Raw genomic sequence first — 22,146 nt, 5'->3', positions numbered from 1 at the left:
TCACTTCTTTGGTTAAGTTAATTCCTAGGTATTTTATTTTTTGTGGGGCTATTACAAATGGAGTTGCTTTCCTAATTTCAGCCACACTTTTCTCATTGTTGGCATACAGAAAAGCCATTGATTTTTGGGGGTTAATTTTATAACCTGCTACTTTGCCAAAGTTTTGAATCAGCTTGAGTAATTTGGGAGTGGAGTCTATGGGATTCTTTAAATACAAGATCATGTCATCTGCAAAGAGGGAGAGTTTTATTTCTTCTTTCCCTTTTGGATCCCCTTTATGACTGCATCTTGACTTATTGCTGTAGCTAGGCATTCTAATTCTAGATTGAAGAGAAGTGGAGAGAGTGGGCATCCTTGTCTTGTTCCTGAGTTAAGAGGAAATGGCTTTAGAGTTTCACCATTGAGTATAATGCTGGCTGTAGGTTTGTCATATACAGCCTTTATTGTATTGAGGAATGTTCCATGGATTCCTAATTTTTCCAAAACCTTCATCATGAAGGGGTGTTGGATCTTGTCGAATGCTTTTTCTGTATCTATTGAGATAACCATGTGGTTCTTATTCTTGCTCCTGTTGATGTGATGAATAATATTAATTGATTTGCGTATATTGAACCAGCTTTGCATCCCTGAAATGAATCCTGTTTGATCGTGGTGTATGATTTTTTGGATGAATTGTTGAAGTCGATTGGCCAAAATTTTGTTGAGAAGTTTTGCATCAATATTCATCAAAGAAATGGGTCTATAGTTCTCTTTCTTTGATGAGTCCCTCCCTGGTTTTGAGATGAAGGTTATGATAGCTTCATAGAATGTGTTCAGTAGTGAGCTTTCTCTTCCAATTTCATTGAAGAGTTGGAGGAATATTGGTGTGAGCTCTGTTTTGAAGGCCTTGTAAAATTCCACTGTAAAACCATCTGGTCCTGGACTTTTCTTAGCTGGGAGGTCTCTTATTGCTGTTTCTATTTCAGTGCTTGATATGGGTCTGTTAACATAGTTTAACTCATCTTGGTTTAGTTTTGGCATGTCAATATTTGCTAGGAAAAGGTCCATTTCTGTCAAGTTCTCAAACTTAGTAGCATAAAGTTTTGAGAAGTATTCCCTTATAATGTTCTGAATCTTGGTTGTTTCCGTGGTGATGTTTCCATTCTCATCTCTGAGTTTACTAATTTGGGTGTGTTCTCTTCTTTTTCTGATAAGATTTGCTAAGGGTCTGTCAATTTTGTTAAGTTTTTCGAAGAACCAACTCTTTGTTTTGTTGATTCTTTCTATAGTTTTTTTGGATTCTAATTCATTTAATTCTGATTTAATTTTGATTATTTCTTTCCGTCTACTGGATTGGGGTTTATCTTGCTGCTCTTTTTCAAGGAGGTTTAGATGTATCATTAAATTGTTAGTTTCAGATCTCTCCAATTTGTTGATGTAGGAGCTCAGAGCTATAAACTTGCCTCTGAGTACTGCCTTTGCTGTATCCCAGAGGAGCTGGTAATTTGTGTGTTCATTTTTGTTGAATAGCATGAACATTTTAATTTCCTTTCTAATCTCTTCCATGACCCACTCATGATTCAGCAGTGTGTTGCTCAGCCTCCATCTGATGCCGGATTTCTTTGGTGGCTTTTGGTATTGAGTTCTAATTTTATTCCCTTTTGGTCAGAGAGGATGCAAGGTATAACGTCAATGTTTCTGAATTTAGACAAGTTTGCTTTGTGGCCTATTTTAGAAAACGTTCCATGTGCTGCTGAGAAAAACGCGTATTCTGATGCTGCTGGGTGAAATGTTCGGTAGATGTCTGTTAAGTCTAGTTGATCTATGCAGCTGTTTAGATCTGCGGTTTCTCTGTTGAGTTTTTGCCGAGTTGATTTATCTAGTGGGGATAGTGGTGTGTTAAAATCCTCAACAATTAATGTCTTTGGATCTATATGGGATTTGAGGGAAAGTAGTGTTTCTTTGATAAATTTGGGTGCTCCATTGTTTGGCGAATAGATATTTAGAATTGTAATATCCTCCTGAAGGAGAGATCCTTTAATTAGTATGTAGCGAACTTCTTTACCTCTTCTCAGGAATTTTAATTTGAAGTCTATTTTATCTGATATTAGGATTGCAACTCCCGCCTGTTTATGGGGGCCGTTTGCTTGGTAGATTTTGTTCCAGCCTTTAACATTGAAAATGTGTTTGTTTTTACCCGTAAGATGTGAATCCTGCAGGCCCAGATAGAAGGGTCTTGTTTTTTAATCCAACTAGACAGTCTATGTCGCTTAATTGGAGAGTTCAGTCCCTTAATGTTAAGAGATAGGACTGAGAGGTATTTGGGAGTTCCTGCCATGTTACCACCTTCTTGGGGGCTGTAAAAACAGGGTTCTCCCTATGTTTCTTGGATTCTCAGTTTGGGTGCAGTTTCTTGGCCTTTATTGCGGTCTTGTTGGTTTTCTATGTGTAGGACATCTTTAAGAATCTTTTGTAGGGCTGGTTTGGTGGAGATGTATTGTTTCAATTTTTCTTTGCTATGGAAGGTTTTTATTTGGCCTTCAGTTATGAAGGAGAGTTTAGCTGGGTACAGTATTCTTGGTTGATAGTTGTTTGTTTTTAGGGCATGGCATACATCATTCCAGGCTCTTCTTGCTTTGATTGTCTCTGCTGAGAAATCTCAGGTGATTCTAATTGGTTTACCTTCAGAGGTGATTACCCTTTTCTCCTTGACAGCTTTAAGCATATTTTCCTTGTTCTGAGTTGATCCTGTGTGGATTATAATGTGGCGGTGGGATGTCCTATTCTGGTCTGGTCTATTTGGGGTTCTAAAAGCTTCTTGTATCTGAATAGGCCTATCTTTTTGTATGTTTGGGAAGTTCTCTGCTAGGATCCTGTTAAACAAATTTCCTAGACCATTAACTTCTGTTTCTAGTTGCTCCTCTACACCCATTATCCTTAGATTAGGCCTTCTGATGGTGTCTTCCAGGTGTTGGATAGATCTATCATATTTCTTGGACTTGTCTTGGATGGTTGTATGTTCTTTCTCTATAATATCTAGGCTGTCTTCAATCCCTGAGATTCGATCTTCTGCATGGTCTAACCTGCTGTCAAGACTCTCCACTTTGTTTTTTATCTCTTTTCCTTCTAATTGGTCAGCTTTGATGGCTTCAAGTTCTTTGTTGAAGCTCTGTTTTAGGTCTTGTATGAATTTCTTTACTTCCTTAATTTGGTGTTCAGTGTTTGTTCTCAAATCACTTAGTTGATTGGTTATTGTTTCTTTGGACTCCCATTCCTTCTGTTGGGTTCCATTCAGTATTCCCTTTGTGGTCTCCCTGACTTCTTTCAGTTCTTAGTTAATGGATTCCATGAATGCCTTTAGTGATCTTTGTGTATTCTCTACCTGGTCTCTCAATTCCTGTATTACTCTTTGATTAGCTTCCTCCTGTTCGTGGGATTCCTGTAGTTCTCTTTCCTCCCGTTCGTGGGATTCCTGCAGTTCTCTTTGAGTGTTCTCAGCCTGCTCATGCCATTCCTCCCTTTCTCTTTGAGTATTCTCAAGTTGTTCACGCAAATCCTGTATCAGTTTTTGAGTAGCTTCCTCACCCTTATGATATTCCTGTATAAGCTTTTGGGATGCCTCCTCTCTCTCACTTTCATGCTCATACAGAGTCCTTTGTAATTTGTCAAACTTCTCATTTATCATGTTTGCCAGCAGTGTTTGTAGAGCTATTTGGGAACTCTCCTCTGGATTATTCATTATCTGTTCTGACCCCTGATTATGAAGATTGGGAATTGAGATATCCGGATTTGCCATTTTTCTTGTGTTTTTCCGGCTTACTCTGCCCATTTGAGATGAAAATAGCACCAGTTTTGTGCTAGAACACTATCTTGAGGAAACCATCAATCAAAGTTTGCATTTGTACAGTCAATAGTTTACAGATACAATCTAGTTCAACAGATACATCTATTCAACATCAAATAACTATATGTCAATGGGCTTCAAACCGCAGAGAAGAATTTGGAAAACCAGAAATTATTAGGGTTAGTGAGAGATGTGGGTAAAAAATAGGAATAGATTGGTGTGGGGAGGCACAGGGAGAGTTAACTATGTCCTAATCCCAATGCAGGAATTAGGTTGGGTAGGATGCATGTAGAGAGAGAGAGAAAAAAAGAAGAAAGGGAAAGGGAAATGAAAAGAGACCAGAAAAAAATAGAAACGTAAAAATTAATATTGTTATGGAGATTAAAAGACCATCTATTTAGAGAGGAATGTGAGTATATTAAGAGAAGGGAAGGGACATAGAGGAGAAGTGAAAAAGTTAAAAAAATGCTTAAAATATTATATAGGTATAAAGACGTAGTACTGCTATTAAGGAATTTAAGTCTCAGAGGTTTTGAATTGAGTAATAAATTTGTGGATTAAGTGTGTACACAATGGGGGATAGGGTCTACTAGTTAACTACGGGTTTATCTGAGGATGTGCAGGACAAGAGTTAAGTCACATAAAGAAGATCAAAAGAGAGGAAAAGGTGAAAAGGATAAGAAAGGGGGAAAAAAAGATCAGAATTTCAGTAGAGCTAGACAAAAAGCAAAAAGATAGTTAAAAAAGAAAGTAAAAGGGAAAGAAGACAAGAAAAGAACGGAAAACGCACATTCACTTATTCCTAAAATAAAAATTATAAGAGGAAAAAGAAGTTACTGGAAAACAATTATTTTTTCACAAGAGGCAAAAATTAAAGATTAATAAAATTTTTAGTAAAGGAAAAAATTTTTTATATATATATGGTACCAAAAAAAAAAGAAAGAAAAAAAAAAGAAAGAAAAGAAGAAGAAAAGAAAAAAAAAGTTCTTTGATTTTTTTTTTATTTTTTTGGGAGGGGTGGGAAGAATCTTGTATCTCCCTTTTGTCTGTAACCAGCCTCTTGTTCGAGTCTCTGGTTGGCTTGAGGTCCTGTGGCTTGATTGGTTTCTTAAGTCAGTTTGTTCGAACAGGCAGAAAAATGCTCTGCTTTACCCAAGATTTTGAGATCCCCTCCCAGATTAGTTTAATGGGAGGGTGATCTGCTTTGAGAATCAGAATAGAGTGGGATGCAGTGGTGAGGCTAGGTTCTGGGTAGAGTTGAGGCCTTTCAACAAACAGTAGCTTTCCCCTGGGGCTATTTTGTGAAAAAACTCACAGAGCCCAGCCTGGAGCCATTCTCAGGGTTTCCGTTTTTCAATTGATTGATGAGGCTGCTAGAGGGAGGGGCAGCCTCTGGCTCTGGTTACCCAGTGAGGAAAGCCACTCCAATGGCTGGTGCCTGAGCTGGGTGACTTTTCCCTGGATGGAGCTGAGTCTGGCAGGTCACTTCGCCGTTAAGTTCTTGTGACCTGCTAAATGACTCGTTTTATTCCAAGGCCTGAGTTGGAGCTGGCAGCTCCTCTGAGCTTTGTCGGTATCCACGATGGAGATCACCGGTGCTGGGTGGGGGAGGGGTGGCCTTCCCTCCTCTGCTCCCTGAGAAGGAGTGAGGACGTCGAGCTTCTACTCACGCCGAGTCTTGGATCCTGGGTCTTCTCTGGTCTGAAAACTGCAGGATGAAGATGTCCGCTCCTTGTTGGTTCTTGCTGGTGTTGAGTAGAATCTGCTCGCTCGCTGCGTCTGGCTCCTTCGTCCCGGACTCTCTGTGTGAGTGCTCAGGTATGGCCCCGGGTGCGGTCTCCGCTGCGACCCTGCCGCCGCTGCCGCCGCCGCTGCCACCGTGGCAGCTGCTAGCAAGCGCTCAGATGTGTCTTCTTGCCTTGGCTTTCCCTCTCTTGTCTAACTCTCTGTCCTGTGATGGCACACTTGGTGTGATTCTCTGGCCTAAGACTATTCACTGGAACTCTAAAACTGCTTTCTATGAGAGAGCTTGTTCAGATTCCAGCTTCTCTTCCACCATCTTCCCGGAACCCCTCTGGATATTTTTTTTTTTTAATTCACTCTGGATATTTTTTTGTGGGGCCTGTTGTGGGGCCTGAACTCAGGGCCTTTGCACTGTCCCTCAGCTCTTCAGCTCAAGGCTAGTGTTCTACCACTTGAGCCACAGCGCCATTTCCAGCTTCTTTCTTTTTGCTTATGTGGTGCTGAGGAATCAATCCCAGGGCTTCATGCAAGGCAAGCACTCTACAACTGAGCCACCTTCCCAGCCCCACTCTGGATATTTTTGTACTAAAGTCTCATATTTTCTCAGGCTCTCCCTATTTATAAACCCTACTTGCAGTTCCTACCATAGCTAGAAAATGGAAGCCACAAATCACCATGCCCAGATTAAACTTTTTTTTTTTAATTCAAGCACAAATATTTACAAAAAAGTGACCAGGTAATGAAGCCCTTCATAATAAAGTTTGTCTTTCTTGAAAATACAGTAAGTATTTGTTAACTGGAAAAATATGTTTAGTACCTTAAGAAAATAAATTTATTTAAATTTACCAACCATATAAAAATTAAGAAAATAATCTTAGAAATTCACATGTTAAACATTTTTAAAGCAAAATATATATCTGAATAATTTACATGTGTAAAAATCATGCAAAATTAAATTAACTAATCCTACAACTCTGAAAAAAGAATTACCTCAAAAAACAAAAGAAAATAATTAAGTTCAAAATTTGAAATTTATAAAATAAAATGAAGTTTACTCTTTAGTTAAATTAAGTAACTGTAAAACCAGTGTATATCAATTTTGTAATAAAAAAAATGCAAGAACAAAGAAAGCAAAAGTACCCAGTGATCAATAGCAACAGCAAAAGCATCAGTAGTTGTTTGAGTGTACAAAAAAAAAATCGATGGAGTGGATAACAATGTTCTTTCCATAAAAAATGTGCTCATTACCTCACTTATGTAACTGTAACCCCTCTGTACATAACCTTTACAATGAAATTAAATTGAAATTAAAAATAAACCAAATAATATACCAATTAAGAATTCTTAGAAGCCATCGGTTAAAAACCTTGTACAAAACTCCCCCAAGTACCCGAGGAATATACTTTGATGATACTATTTGAATTCTTAAACTTCAGCAGAGAAGCAAAAAGTTTAAAAACTTACAAAGTAAAGTAATAAATCAGAATATATTACTATAATAATCATTAGATGAATTTTTAGTGGTAGTCAAATATGTAAAGAATGAGGCAATTTGCCATTTGTTTTCACTTAATATGTGAGAAAGAATTTTCTAGATCTTTTTAAATATATCATAAGTAAATGAAGAAACTATTCTGTCACATCATATGATAATCAGATAAAGATTATATTACAGCAAAGAACAGATTGTAATATGTTTTTGGATGTTAATGTATATACCTATTTTGGTTGTGGGCAATTATGGGGATTTCAACTTGGGGTATGGTTCTTGCTAGGCTGGCGTCATATCAGTGGTTAATTTTGGGATAGGGGTTCCTTTTCCACAAGAATATGCACCTGATCTGTCCTTTTAGCCTTCCCATCATCAATGGCATCAGAGTTGCACACCAACTTTCTAGCTTCCGACCATGGCTGGCCTTGATCCTGCAGTCTTTCCAATCTTAGTCTCTAGATAGTGCAGGATGGTGGAAATGATCCAATACACCCAGCTATAGATTGAGAAGGAAGTCCACTAAAATTTGGCCTGGTTTCTGTTCTCAAGCCTCCTAAGTAGTTAAGCGTATAGATTGGAGTCCCTGCTGCCAAGCAGTAATAGTATTTTTAAAGCAATTAGACATATTATGACTTTGGCTTGTGATTACCTCAGGAAAGAATAAAAGAGCAATGAATCATAGAGGACAAGAAGAATTTAACTAGCTACTCAGAGGCTGAATCAGCTTAGCTAACTACTCAGGAGGCTGAGATCTGAAGACACCTCTGTTCAAAGTGGTACACCACTATCCTTGGGCACAGAAGCTTAGGGATAGTGCCCAGGCACTATCAAGCCTCAGGAATGATGAATACATGCAGGAGCACATGCACATGCACGTGTGTGTACACGCACGTGTACACACACACACACACACACACACACACATACAAATGAGTATTTCAATGCAAAGTTCTTTATATTTTTACCTTGCTGTACTTTCCCTGTATTAGTTCACCAATTGACAAAAACAGCTAAGCACCTATTTACACTGTGTTTCTCTAAAGTCTACTCTGTTTTTGGAAGCCTGATTTTATTTGACTCAAAAGTAAATTATGCAGGAGGTCAGTTCATCTCCCTCAAATCTGTAGTGTTAGGAGATTGTTTAGGTTCTTCCTAGCAATATGATTTTGTGAAATCCTGCATCAAGCAGCATATTTCTTTCATGAGAAGGAATCCTCTATCAAACAATTAGTAATAGATTTTTCTCTTCCTGGCAAGCATCTGTAGCTTTATTATCTGCATATAATTCATGATCTGTCTGTGTATGCCAAAGACGGCTGAGAAAATAAAAAGACCCTTGTCAGCGCTTAGCATTCATATACCATTCATAAATATGCAGGTGTTTAAATATTACTTAAATTGCTTTGGACTAAATAATGTTCACCTTGACTATCTTGAGAAAGAAGAATTGGTTTCTCAGCACTTTACGTAAGAACGTGAGTGAAAGAAAAGGAAAAGTGAGGAATAAGTCAACACATATATTCAAATGAAACAAAAGAACCCAAGAAAACACAAATTAATTCAGTATTCAAGAACCTGCAGGAAATGCAACGATTTTTTAAAAATCAGGTATGATAAGCTTATGAAAATCCTGACTGTATGGTAGTCTACTGTTGTGAGGCTAGTGGATAAAGCCCAGACAGGACAGAAAGATCTATACACTATCCCAGGCACCAGTTATTCTAATTTCCAGGAAGAATAACATCAAATGGATAGCGCCTATGATCATACACAAGTAGGAAGCCAGATTCTATCTGAAAATTAATCAGGATAATTTAGGGCTGGGGGCATGTGGCACTGTGGCTCAAGTGGTAGAGCGCAAACCTTGAGCTGAAGAGCTGAGGGGCAGTGGCCAGGCTCAGAGTTCAAGCCCTACGACCTGCCCCCCCAGCCCCCCAAAAAAGTGATGGCTTTTCAAGTACTTATATATCAACTGAGTTACCTTTGTGGAGCTAATGGATTCAATATAAGCCTTGCTTAAGAGCTACTTCTAAATTTCTGCAGTTTAAAATTTCCCAAATGAGGTCTTACTGTCACAAATGTCTACCTGACCCTTTACCCTTCTTCCATGTATGAACAGAGCAACCAGAATATCTTACCCTGACAGCATAGATTGTCTTACTGGAACAAAACTAAAATGTTACAAGGGATCATAGAGAGATGAATGGTTAAGACAGAACTATTCAGACTAGAAGGTATTTTATCAAAATCTAATTGTTTATTATACCTACCATTTCAAAGTAGCTAAAGTCAAGAAGATGAAAAAATTGTTCATATGCATGATTACCTAGTGTCCTGGCCTGTCTACCATCCAACCAGGCAGGAACTCACACTACTGACTTTCTTTCATCAAATATTTCCATTGCTCCAGGAGAAGTCCATATGTTTCTCCTCGATATTAGGCCTTAAATTGGTAATGTTTAATCACAGTGTTTCCTCTTGCCTCTAGGTTGTACAACTACAAATGGTAAAACATTAGGTCTAACTCTACCAAACACTGAGGTAGAGATAATGAAATAATACTTTAAAACAGAGTTGCTTTTGATACCCTAACCATAACAGAACAATGCAAAACATTTTCTCATATTATATATAGTTATATATTTTGTATTTATATTTATAAATATATATATTTTATATTGTATATTTCATACAGTGAATCTTACTAAAATTAATTGATAATTTGACAAATAAATTGATATTTATGCCAATAAATAGATTGGAATATAAATAAATAGGTTTAGAATATATATTAGAATATAAAAAGTATCAATGCAATGTCTTCGGTATAAACTTGTGATATGTTCTAAGTGTACTTGGTCTTTTGAATTCACATGGTAAAAAAATGTGTTGTTTTCCTCTAATCTATAAGGGATTTTACTCTGCTGCTCTCTTTATTGTTTTAACTCGCCGGTCTCAAAATGTTTTTCTCCATATTTCTGAAGCATTCCTACTGATTATACCCTAATTTTGCTGATAGGATGTCTAAAAGCTATTATTCTTCTGCAGGACCCACAAGTCTTAGGATCCCAGGTCCCAGTTATCCGCATCATCAGATAACAAGGGCAAGACTTCTCACCTAAGCCCATGCAACATACCAACAAAAAATAATTGAAAACTCATCTCAATTTCTCATTTCCTATAATATTTCAGGGCCCCAATTCCTTAAGACACAGAAAGTAGCGGTAAGCAATTGTGAAGTGCAAGGCATCTTAAAATGAAAGATGATATCACAAAATCTGAGAAAATGAATAGTAATTCAAAATTTCAATTTACAAATGACCAGCCCATATGAGTGAACAAGATCACAAATGTCACAAAAGTATTTTTAATATCCCTCCCCTAATGATTAATGAAAAATTTCAGTACAGAGTAAGTAGGACAAAAAATATTTCCTGGAATGATAGACTCATAATTGGTCTACCAAGGCTAGATAAATGACTTAGAAGTCAAATACAATTCAGTAAAATATTAATTGAGAATATCATTAGTGCTTCAAAACATTGGTACTTCAGTAAAACTTGGTTCTGTAGTATAAAAATGTTGTCATTCGCAAACCAATGATAACCTACATTTAATCTCCTGAAAGTATATTACTTTTCAAATAAACTTTTTAAAATCATTCACCAAAATAACATTTGACAAGTAAATGATACTTAATGACATTACAGTTTTTCATGTGTAGGGAGCAAATTACAACAGAGTTGATTTATTTACCCAGCACTAATGCCAAACAGGTTCAACCATTCATTGAAGTGTAGAAATAATACCCCTCACCATTTGTCTTGTTCAGTAGGTGCCTTCCAGAAATGTGTTAAATAGATCAGCCACTCATATTTCAAACCAAAACATTAGTTAATAAAATAAATGTCATCACATAAGGTACATTTCAAAAAGTCAAAAATAGTTGCCTTATCATACGTTGTTTTTTATGTTTCCCTATCTGTCTAACATATGTTTCCCTATCTAAGAAATATGATTTTTTAAGTCTTGAATATGGGTACTCATCAGAGATGTGACGAACATAAAATCTGTCTTCTATTTCCATCATATTCCTCTATAGTAGTAAATTATAGTTTTCTTCTTTTTGCAAAACCTGTAGGTAGTAGGAAATATTATCCCATGTAAAATTAAATAATCGCAAACAATTGTACAAAGCCATTTTAAAAAAACTGGTAGTTAGGAATACATTCGAAGCCATTTTTAAACTTTCTTGTTGACTAAAGATTAATCTTCCAAATGGATGAGAATAAAATCATGTCTAGGTGCTTCACGTCTCCAGTCTTGCAAATTGTTATTGCAGATGAATGAATTATGAAAATATAAGCGGACATCAGTTCAAGTATATGCAGGATTGAAACTCCATGGAATGTATATAAACCTTTCAAAGTATTAACAGACAGTTTAACAGAATGACTATCAGGAAGTTGAAACCAGGGAGGAATAATTGTAAAGATATAGAATAAATGAAAAATGGAACAAGAGGCAAATCAAGCTAGAATACTCAATGTACACATGTGATAAAGGAAGTAGTAAATCTGAAATAAATCTTGGAGAAGGAGTTGGTTGAGAATGATCGAAGGAATGACTCTGATCCAGGAGCATTGGACAATTAGATGGACATATTTAATTGTAACACACTTGCACAAACTTCTGAAATTCAGTAAAAAAAAAAAACACAACAAACAAAACACACAAAAATCACAACCAAACAGCAATCTCTAGAGAGTATGAATATGATCTCTCAAAATTTTAAATAGTTAATGAAGGGCAGTCGTGGGAAAGGCAAACAAAGCTGTTCAAAAGGGCAGTTTGGGGTTTGGGGAGAATTTTGATCAGATTTAAATAGATTTTCTAAGGTTATAAATCACCTATATCTGCTGCAAGTATTTTCTTCTGTGTTTTCTTTGTCTGAACTGGATACTCCAGTTCTGAGACACACTTGATAGCTTGTGAAGATAGAATGGAAGAAACAAGATCAAGAACCCATTACTCCACTGGAGACAAAAGAGTTCTCTATGTTTTCTCTCATCTCTCTGCACTACTCTTTTTTCATACTTTTAAGTCAAGTGATTTTGAATTATATCTCTCCTTTTTTCTGGCAAGTAATTGGTCAAAGTAATTCACTAAATATTATTTGCCATTTTTTTTCTATCATGCTGTTTACGTGTCCAAGCAAGTCCCTTAAACTTCACCCTTGTGTTTTGTTGCCACGACAACCCAACATCTAGGTTAATGAAGACAAACTTTAATGTAAAACTTTGTCTCCAAAAGCCCAGTCCAAGAGGCTATGATCACAAATATTTAGCTATTCATTTTTCTTTTTTCTTTTACCTTTAAAGTCTTCCTGTGTCTAAAGTGCCCACAAAAATAAGTACTCCACCAATTTTTGGTTCAATCACTTCTAAACTCAAAGATATATTTTGCTAACAAGATGCTTAAAGGAAACCGAAGTATACTCCACGTTTATCTTCTCCCTTAATACTCTCCTTAGATACAATATCAGAAACAGTGAAGTTATTCTTTGTAAAATTATTTCAATGGATTATTTTTCTCTTGGTCTTGCATTTGCTCAACAAGGTGCATGAAGACCAGACTTAAATCACCCATACCTTGAATGACAGTGTCTCTTACAACGGACAATACTTCTTTGTCCTACTTCGATGTCCTCCTCTTAGCTCTTGTCTGATTTCCAATTAATTACAGCTTCTTGACTTCAAGTCTGGTGAAGCTGAAAGACTATAAGGCCTACCCCAGTGCTACATCTTCATGGTTTCTCTTTTTAAACTCTTTTATTTGGATGTGGAATTTATTTTCATGTCTTCATTCAGTATTTTCTGAATTGTAGTGAGCCAAATAGGTTCTGAAAAATCACTTTAGGTACCAAAAATGTTAACACAGTCTATATCAAAAAGTTTTGGCCTCCCTCCACTGCTTAACTTTTACCTTTTCAATTTGCTCAATTCTTTTCTTTTCTTTTGGGAGGGGGGTCTAGTCGTAGGGCCTGAACTCTGGGCCTGGGCACTGTCCCTCAGCTCTTCAGCTCAAGGCTAGCATTCTAGCCACAGCACCACTTCCAGCTTTTTTTCTTTTTGCTTATGTGGTGCTGAGGAATCAAACCCAGGGCCTCATGCATGCAAGGCAAGCACTCTACCACTGAGCCACCTTCCCAGCCCTGTTCAATTCTTCTTCTGATCCCAAAACTTTTTGGCTTATGTAATAAGGGAAGTCTTCACTATATCATGTTAATAAGGATATTATATTTTGTGAGCTACTTAGATATGTGAAATCATTGGTTTGAAGTATCCAATCTGATGTTTTTCTGTGTTTCACTGCTTCACGTGCAAAGACATTGTGGAAAGTATTGCAAACAGAAAAGTGTAAACCCAATAACTTCTTTCATTGTGGAGGGCATTTTCTCCCTAAATATTTTGACCCAAATTATATTTTTCAGAAAATTACTGTTTGCTAATCAAAGGTCAATTCACAAATTTTGATGTCTTTTTTTAAGAACTTTGAATTTAAATTCAACTATAACCTTGTTTGAAACAGTGAGAGTATATTTCCTGGGTAAGGACAATTCTCAAGGGAACCTACAGTATTTATAGCAAGGTTTTTGAGGTTTGTTTGTTTAGAGTGAAAATGAGCCATCTTCACCCACATTGCTCTCTCTCAGCTAAGTCTCCATGGATTTCTTTGCATGAAAGCCTATTTTCCCAGGCAATTTTAAATTTTCTTAATAGGCTAAGCTATTAAAAAGTTTGAACAATTACACTTTACCTGTCATAATTTTTTTTCTTCTTTTTTCTTTTGAAAATACTGTACAGAGGCGTTACAATTACTTGAGCAAGATAATGAGTACATTTCTTTTCAAGAATTGTAGCCTCCTCCTTTGTTTCCCCTTCCCATCCCTTCCTATCCTTCCCCTGCCCCCCTCAGCAAATCCTCCCCGCTCCCCCTTCCCTCCCCCACACCAAAGTTGTAAAGTTCCTTTTCGACATAACGACTTGTACATCTCATTTTTGCAATGGCTCCAGCTGTATCCCTATTTAAACGATTTGTTTTTCCCCTTCCCCTCCACAAATTATACCGACATCAAATACAGTGAAAGCAGGGGTTATACTGTTGGGGAAGGACATACAAAGCAACAAAGAAATAATCTCATAAATGTGTTAAAAACAATCGCATGAAAGAAAAAAAAACATTTGAATACATATCTTAGGATTCATTTCCCTAACATCACCTTATGGGACCTTTTCTGCTTGACTCAGACTTATACTAGATATTGCAAATAAGGGAAACCATGGGACCTATATTTCTTTGGGCCTGGCTTACTTCACTTAATATAATTTTTTCCAAGTCTTTCCATTTCCTAACCAATGGGGCAATGTCATTCTTTCTGATGGAGGCAAAGAATGCCGTTGTGTATGTATACCACATTTTCTTGATCCATTCATCTGATTGGGCATCTGGATTGGTTCCATATCTTAGCTATAGTAAATAGTGCTGCAATAAACATAGTCGTGCTAGTAGCTTTAGTGTGGTCTTGTTTGTAAACATTTGGTAAATGACCAAGTGTGGGATTGCTGAGTCATAAGGGAGCTCTATGTGGAGTCTTTTGAGGAACTTCCATACTACTTTCCAAAGTGGTTGAACAAGTTTACAACCTGTCATAATTTTTAAACTCTTTTGAAATTTCTTTATCAGAATCGCAAATTCACCAATCCTAATTCCACCTTTACCATCAAAAACAGTTAACATGTTGTTTTCATGATATTGTGTCCATGAAACTATTATTTTCCAATGACTTTCTTATGCGTACATATGACCATATAAGCTGATGCTGAGCAAAATGAACTCCAAGATATGGAAACAGAGATTTTTATTTGTGATTGTTATTTTTTCATGTACTATGTGATTTCTCTTTTCTTTGGGCTTTTCCCCTATGGTTTATCCCCTGCTGTATTTGAATTTGGTACCCTGTTTATTGTGTATACATTTACCTAAATTGGGGAAGGGAAAGGGAACAACAAATTGGCGAGACAAAGGACAAAGAGCAAACCAATGCAATAGCAATACTCACCAGACAATATGTTGGAAATGTACATTACAACTTGTGAGGTTATTAGGGTGAAGAAAAACTGTGAGAAAAATGAGGGAGGGGGTAACAAGTTTGAAAAGTTATTTATTCACTAATTTACAATTACTGAGACCCCACTGTGCATCACTTTGACAATAAAATTAAACTTAAAAAATAAGTTGCATAAAATATAGCTTATCTCTATTTTGAAAAAAATACTAAACCGCTGCTAATGTGATGCCCTCCTTGTTCTGGAACGAACACCACAATAAACTGGGTTGCATGAATTTTCCCCCCACTGGTATTCTTGAGATCAGAATACTTGCAAATATTACTTATATTTATACTTTTTTAACTATCATAGATATTCAGGATGCTAAGATTGCAAGATCATAGTTCAAAACCCACCCAGGCAGGAAGGTTCCTTAGAGTCTTATCTCCAATAAACTTCTCAGAAAAAGCCAGACACAAGTGGCACTGAGGTTGAAGTGGTAGGCCATGAGCCTTTAGCAAAAACAGGCTCAGAGACAATTTCCAGGCTCAGAGTTCAAGCCCTAGGACAAACCAATTAAACAAAACAAAAATAAAAACAAACCCCAAACCTAACATTTTTCTCATTGCATACAGAGGCATGTAATTAAGGAAATTGCTTCTTGTGTTACATATAGGTAGAAGAAAGAAGATCTCACAGAAAGATCTCTCTTCATACCATGTTATACCAAAGCCTCAAAAAATTGCTCTTTTTCTAAATTTATGAATTAATACCATCCATTTGTTCGCAACTCTGTCTAGAGTATTCACATTATCATTTTATACATGAACTATTGGAATTATATATTAACTAATTTCTAATTATAACTCTTGAAAGAATATTCTGGTCAAATAGAATGCCAAAATCATTTGTGAATTTGTCAATTAAACCATCTACATAAAAAGAATTTTGTACTATCCTATAGAATATGAAATTACAAACAAAACCAAAATATTTATTTTAAATCTAAATTCTAATTTACCAAGATCTTCAAAGTCTTACAGACGAAATTTGCTATTTCTCCAGGCTTAACCTTTTGTAATCCTTCATCATTTCTTTGGAATCCAACAGAATGATGATTATTTAGTTTTTCAAATTTTGGATGGGAATCATGAGGCATTTTGCATCTAGGAATGTTCGGTAATGAAGAGAGCATTTAAAACTCAACTGGGGATTATATATGAGTTGCATTGCAATAGGAAACTTGACTTCTCAAAACATAATAACAAAATTAGCCCAAACTTCCAACTGTGTATTCCTTTCTTGAATGGTTTCTTTTATTAAGACAAAATTATACTACCTGGTCCAGGGAAGCTATCACTATGTAATTGCACTCTCTAATCTCCTGTCTTAGTCTGAGTGCTAGAATTCTAGCCTTGTATCACATTGCCCTGCCATAGTTTCTTGGTTTATTTAACCTACATACAGACTAGCAATTCTGTGATATTATCTACTAGAATGACTGTTCAGACTGTTTATCTACTATTTTCAAAGATGTTCTAACATTCCACACAAGATATGAACATTTTCAGATTCACCTGCAGGGGTCTCTGATTCATTCCTCCATGGATCTGATCCCTTTAACAATGATTACTTCATTCTCTTACTATCTCTGGTACCTACCTATGTAATAGTCTCAAAATTTTGAAGGTAATTCACTTGAGGACTTTCTAATTTTAAAAATTATCACTTTAATCTAGTGTTACTCAGGACATATTTTCTATTGTTTTCTAACTTTTCTACATATTCTGAGAGTTGTTTCATTTGTGTTTTCGTGTGTGCACAAGTAAGTACCTCTGTGTGTATGTGTATCTTTGTATGTATGTATGCAAAAGACCCAAGCTCTTATCCATCAGTCTTGCTCATGACTAGTATTCCATCACCTGAGCCATTCTTCCAATCCAGCTTTTGGCTGGTTAATTATAGGTAGTGTCACAAAGAGTGTTCTGCCCAGGCTGGATGCAAACTGAACTTCCCAGACTCCTTTACATTCTTAGGTTATATTTATCCAGTAGTACCAACTTTTAAACTACAAACATTTTTGTGAGTGTAAAGTCTAAGCTGTATACCAGATTTTTTACTCAAGAATTCATATAAAGATAGATGAACATACACATTGCATATACTGAGTGTACACTGTTAGAAATGTGATCTTAAACCGGGAGGTGATGAGATCTGAGGATTGGGTTTCAAAGCCAGCCCAGGTAGGAAAGTCCCGGAGACACTTTTCTCCAGTTAACTACAAGAAAACTGGAAGTGGCACTGTGGTTCAAGTGGTAGAGCATTAGCCTTGAGCTGAATAGCAGAGGGAAAGTGCCCAGGCCCAGAGTTCAAGACCACCACCAACAACAAAAAATATATATACGCAAAGAAAAAGAAATGTAATCTTAGCCAACAGTTCATTGCTAGTATAATGCCTGCTCGCTCAAGATGTACTTTTTCCCCAGTTAAGTCCATGCTCTTATAGCTGACTTGCATTGGAAAAAGAATTATTCTTCCATTCTACTTTTAATAAATTTGCATGATTAGCAAATGTGATTTAGAAAGGGAGTGACCTCATACTTCGGGTTCCAGTAGGAGTAATGTTTTCTGTATATCACTTCCATAAATCTACATACTGAACTTGGCTTTATTGTTTCATTGTTGTCTTATTTGTAGAGTCTTCTATACTGTATTGAACCCTTATACTTAAAAACAGAACTTCTCTTTCTCCTATTATTGCTATTGTTTCTCTCACTAACTCCTGTACACTTGAGAAATAATGTGCAGCACATACACTCACAAAAAAGAATGACCTGAGAAACTTCTTCCCATTAAAAATTCGCCTTAATTTACAGAGAATTTACAAAGTTTGAACTCAAGGTACTCATTGATAATGTATTTATAAGCAACATAAATTTCATATTTTCTCTTTACTAAGTTGTCTCTGAAACACGTGTTACCTCAGGTCCAAAGGTGTCCTTGTGTTATTTCAGTGAACCCAGAAAACTTTCATCATACCTCAGGCAGCACCATCGATTGTTACTGGAAATAACTGCTACTGGATGTGGAAACTCCCAGGAGAAGAAATGAACATAGAGGAATGACAAAGTTCATGTTAACTTGTGCTTTCCTTTATACTGTACAAGAAAGAATCCCAAGGCTTGAAGGAAACTCTGTTCCTGACTTTTTCGAGTGTGTTCTATACTCATATAAAATTTTTCTGTAAACTTCTAGTTGAGAGTATTACAAAAAGAAATAATGTACCATTTGAAGGCCAGCATAGAACAAAAGGAAACAACATTGTTTCAAAAGTGTTCTACAGAGATGAAACAAAGACATGGAGGTTTTAAAGTGTCTTATGGATGGATATTTCACCCCTGAGATGATTCTCTTGTTGCAGGATGGGACAGTTATCAAATCCTTTAGTCTGGTCCTGAGTTCTCCGGAGCAATAAGGATTCCGAAAAAGCAGGATCCAGTGAGTATGATCAGCAAAAGGAGCCTCTTCTCAGACCAGTACTCCATTAAGGATGGTCCTAAAGAAATATGTGGGGTTATTTTTGTTTCCTTGTTTGTTTGTTTAGTTTGTGTTGGTTCTGGGGCTTGAAACCAGAGGCTATACTCTGTCCCTGAACAGTTGTCTTTCCTGCCCACCTGCCTCCACAGCTAGTACTCTACTGCTTGAGCCAAACTGCACCTATGGATTTTTGGTGTTTAATTACAGATAAGAGTTTGACAGACTCCCCTGCCTGGGTTGGCTTTGAACTAAGATAGTAAGAAAGCTAAGTGACATCAACTGTATGGACTTATCTTTTGAAAAAAGAAATATTACTTGAGGGCTGGGAAGGTGGCTCAGTGGTAGAGTGCTTGCCTTGCATGCATGAGGCCCTGGGTTCGATTCCTCAGCACCACATAAGCAAAAAGGAAAAAAAAGCCGGAAGTGGCACTGTGGCTCAAGTGGGAGAGTGCTAGCTGAGCTGAAGAACTGAGGGACAGCACCCAGGCCCAGAGTTCAGGCCCCAAAACTGGACCCCCCCCCAAAAAAAAGAAAAAATTATTAATTGTAATTTATTGTCAAACTAATATTTGACAATTTTTGGGGGGTCCAGTCGTGGAGCCTGAACTCTGGGCCTGGGCACTGTCCCTCAGCTCTTCAGCTCAAGGCTAGCGCTCTACCACTTGAGCCACAGTGCCACTTCCGTTTTTTTTTCTTTTTCCTTATGTGGTGCTGAGGAATCGAACCCAGGGCCTCGAGCATGCAAGGCAAGCACTGTACCACTGAGCAACCTTCCCAACCCATATTTGACAATTTTTAAAAGAAGAGTATATGTCCATCAAAGAAGCCATAACTTAAATTTTAACTCAGCAAAAGTAGGTGCACTGAATCATTTTGGAATTATTTCTTCTGCTTGGGAAATTATGACCTTGTCATTCCTTTTAAGGAAACTTAAAGTCATATTTCACTGTTTTTCTTGGTCTTGGGGCTTAAACTCTGATTCTGGGCACTGTCCCTCAGCAGTTCAGTTCAAGTTGAGCACTCTACCACTTTAGCTACAGCACGACTTCTGGGTTTCTGGTGGTTAATTGAAGAGTCTTATGGATTTTCCTGACCAGGCTGGCTTTGAACCACAATCCTCGGGTCTCAACCTCTTGAATAGCTAGGATTACAGGTGTGAACACTAGCACCCATCTCACATTTGCATTTATGTGCAAATATGCAGACAAAGAATGGAAATTTGAACCAAATGATGACATTGCAGCTTTTCAGAAAATTTGAGTTAGCAATAAATATGTCCTCCTTTTCCATGTTGTTACATTAATGACTAATGAGCTATGGAACCCTTACATTAGTATCTTATGCCATCTGTATATGTGTAGTATCAGGAAATGTTCATAGAGAAATACAGGAAGACTGAGATTTTTAGAAAGCAAAGGAAATCAGGTATGAAAGAACAGCATAGAAGGATATACATTTATGACACAGAGCTTAAGAACTAGCCAAGAGATTTGGAATGCTATAGGCAATGAGGAACAATCCTAATTGATAACTAGTTCTTCAATAATCAAAAATGGTTCCCTAGAACAGCTTCTGTTATACCTTAGCTATCATTTTATTCCTTCCATCTGGAGTTATTCCTTCTCTTCTGTCAAAATTGTTAATTAGCCTCTGCCTTTTTGGTGCCATGACTGGCCAAAAAGATTTCCAAATCACACTTTGACTACCCTTCTCTTTGTGATTAGCAATGACCACACAAAGCCTGGAATCATTGACTTTCCAGAATTAATCTTCACCTGACATCTAAGCACATTCCTGGCATTAATTGCTGTGACCTAATAAACAAAACTTTTTATTTCAACAAAGTATCCTAATATGAGTATTGTACATTAATTAGGACCTATTTTCAGGTGTCAGTATGGAAGGAGCAATTATATATTCCAAGTATGGGTTCTTTATTTTGCATGTACTAACTAAATGTTTTTTGTTTTGTTTTGTTTTGTTTTTGCCAATCCAGGGGATTAAACTCAAGGATAGGGAATTATTCCCCAGCTTCTTTTTTTTTCTCAAGGTAAGTACTCTACCACTTGAGGCACAGCACCACTTCCAGATTTTTTTCTTTTTATGCGGTACTGAGAAATTGAACCCAGGGTTTCATGAATGCTAGGTAATCACTGTACCATGAAACCACATTCCCAGTGCCCTAAATGACTTTCTTAATATGGCATTACATTTTCATTCCATAACTATGTATCATAATTTTGGCCAGGTGCTACAAAATGATGTTGAAAACAATACTAAGTCCAGTAAGGCTGGATGAAAAATGAATAACCATCACGGTCTAGCCAGGGCACAGAGAGGCTTACCTCATGGAACTGTTTCATCAGGCTGAGTGAGACAGCTCCTGACCCAAAGCCCACCCCCAGAATGAGAGGGGCACCTTGGGTTCCAGCCACATGGGGACGCTGGGCCACCTCCTCCAGCACCCATTCAACCAGTTCCTGTGTGTGAGGGAGAGAAAGCAAGACAGAATTACACTTAAGTCTGTGCTGGTGGCTCAGAACTCTAATACTAACTAGACAGGAGGCTGAGAGTTGAGAATCATGGTTCATAGCCATCCCTGGCAGGAACGACTGTGAGGCTCTTATCTCCAAAGAAACATGAGAAAACTGGAAGTGATGTTGTGGGTTCAAGTGGTAGAGTGCTAGCCTTGAGCTGAGGAACTTGAGAACAGCTCTTAGGCCTAGAGTTCAAGCACCACGACGGACAAGAAGTGGACTTTCGACCACAAGAAATGGGCTGAATAGCACCCATTGTCCTAGAGAGCATGGCAGAGAAGTCAGGCTGAGCTTCCTGTGAACTTGAGGTCATAAGTAGGTCACCTGGCTTCTCTATGCCTTCCTTTCCCCAGCTGCAAAACTCAACACAGTGAAGGATCTCTTTCATCATGAGGATAGGGTAATGATGAAAGAAAGCCATGTTTTGTTTCATAATTCCAGACCTGTTGTATGAATAATAACAGGCCCCACTTGAGCCCTTTCCTGGTATCTTCCTGTCATATGCTCCCAGAATTGTCAAGAACCTTGTCTGAAGGCCACTCCCTCTGTGCCTAGCCATGCTCGAGATCCCTCTGTATAAATCCCTTGTTTCGTCACAACTATTCTGTGAGGAGACTGAGGTCCTATTGTTGAGGCCCTACACAGAGATTCACCTGTGGTCAAAAATTGGCTGCTGTGGAGTAAGAGTATGGGGTAATCCATCTAAACCGATGACTGAGCATGGCGCTACATGCCTTACCATCCCAACTACAGAGGACCAGGTCTGGTGGAGCATACCTGTCACAGATAGGAGTACCATGATTCAGCCCAGCCTGAGCATATATTGAGTCTCTATCTCAGAATTTCCCAAGACAGAAAGGTGGCTCCTCAGAGCTGGGGAGAGGAAACAAGCAGGGGATCATG

This window comes from Dipodomys spectabilis, unplaced genomic scaffold, assembly GCF_019054845.1.
Source record: "Dipodomys spectabilis isolate Male_0828 unplaced genomic scaffold, ASM1905484v1 ptg000152l, whole genome shotgun sequence".
NCBI classification, from domain to species: domain Eukaryota; kingdom Metazoa; phylum Chordata; class Mammalia; order Rodentia; family Heteromyidae; genus Dipodomys; species Dipodomys spectabilis.
The sequence above is the reverse complement of the archived record's forward strand: the minus strand, read 5'-3'. Positions refer to the sequence as shown.